We start from the raw sequence: 1,639 nt of genomic DNA on the forward strand, positions 1-1,639 counted from the left end.
TTTTTTTTCCTAGCCAGAGTCTAACTCTGTCACCCAGGCTGGAGTGCAGTGGCATGATCTGGGCTTACTGCAACCTCTGCCTCCCAGGTTCAAGCAATTTTCCTACCTCAGCCTCCTGAGCAGTTGGGATTACAGGTGCATGCCACCACACCAGGCTAATTTTTTGTATTTTTAGTAGAGATGGGGTTTCACCATGTTAGCCAGATAGTCTCAATCTCCTTACCTCGTGATACACCCACCTTGGCCTCCCAAAGTGCTGAGATTACAGGTGTGAGCCACCACGCCTGGCCAATGCCTGGCTTTTATATTAATTTTTGAGACAGGGTCCCCCTCCGTTGCCCAGGTGGGAGTGCAGTGGTGCAATCACAGCTCACTGCAGCCTCGAATGCCTGGGCTCAACCACCCCTCCCACTTCAGCTTCCAAGTAGCTGAGACAATGGGCATGTGCCACCATGCCCAGCTGACAGATTCTCTTTGTATGCTAGCAGTGTAGCCCTGGGCAACCCCCTTTCGCTCGGGAAGCCTTGGGTGCTGCATCGCATTGGTATAAGAGGGCTAATGATAACCCCTGCCTCCCAGGGTCGCCGGGTTAAATAAGATACAGCCTCCAAAGGCCAGGCAGACACTTTGGCACAGTGGCATTGGGCACTAGTGCTAGCAGCTATAATTATACCTCGAGAAGGAGAACCGGAGATGGAGGAGTCCACTGGGTAGACAGAAGTGGAAAGGAAGCCAGGCAGAAGGCAGACAGATGGCAGGGACCTGCGGGCAGCAGCCAGTGTGAGTGGGTAGGGCCGTGAGCCAGAGGAGGGAGGCTGAGGGGCACCTGCAGTTAACAGAGCACCCAGACTGCATGGCTTCAGTCATAGAAGTGCATTGTCTCACAGTCCTGGAGGCTGGAAGTTTGAGATCAAGGTGACAGTAGGGTCCGTTTCTTCTGAGGCCTCTCTCCTTGGCTTGTAGATGGCCACCTTCTCATGTCTTCTCATGGTCGTCCCCCTGTGTGTGTCTGTGTCCTAATCTCTGCTGCTTTGTAAATTTTTATTTATTTATTTTTGAGACGGAGTCTCACTCTTGTCATCCAGGCTGGTGTGCAGTGGCACAATCGGCTCACTGCAACCTGCGATTCCCTGGTTCAAGCGATTCCCCTGCCTCAGCCTCCTGAGTAGCTGGGACTACAGGCGTGTGCCACCACGCCCAGCTAATTTTTGTATTTTCAGTAGAGACAGGGTTTCACCATGTTGGCCAGGATGATCTTGATCTCCTGACTTTGTGATCTGCCTGCCTCGGCCTCCTAAAGTGCTGGGGTTACAGGTGTGAGCCACCTTGCCTGGCCTAATCTCTGCTTCTTATAAGGATACTGGTCCTGCTGGATTAGGGCCCACACCCTAATAACCTCATTGTTCTTTATTTACTTTTATTTTATTTTTTACTTTTATTTTTTGAGATGGAGTCACACTTTGTCACCCAGGCTGGAGTGCACTGGTGCGATCTCAGCTCACTCACTGCAACCTCCACCTCCCAGGTTCAAGTGATTCTCCTACCACAGCCTTCTGAGTAGCTGGGATTACAGGCATGTACCACCATGCCTGGCTACTCTTCACTAATGTTGTTTTTTTTTTTTTTTTTTTTTTTTTTT

This window comes from Cebus imitator, unplaced genomic scaffold (assembly GCF_001604975.1).
Source record: "Cebus imitator isolate Cc_AM_T3 unplaced genomic scaffold, Cebus_imitator-1.0 Scaffold263, whole genome shotgun sequence".
Taxonomy (NCBI): Eukaryota; Metazoa; Chordata; class Mammalia; order Primates; family Cebidae; genus Cebus; species Cebus imitator.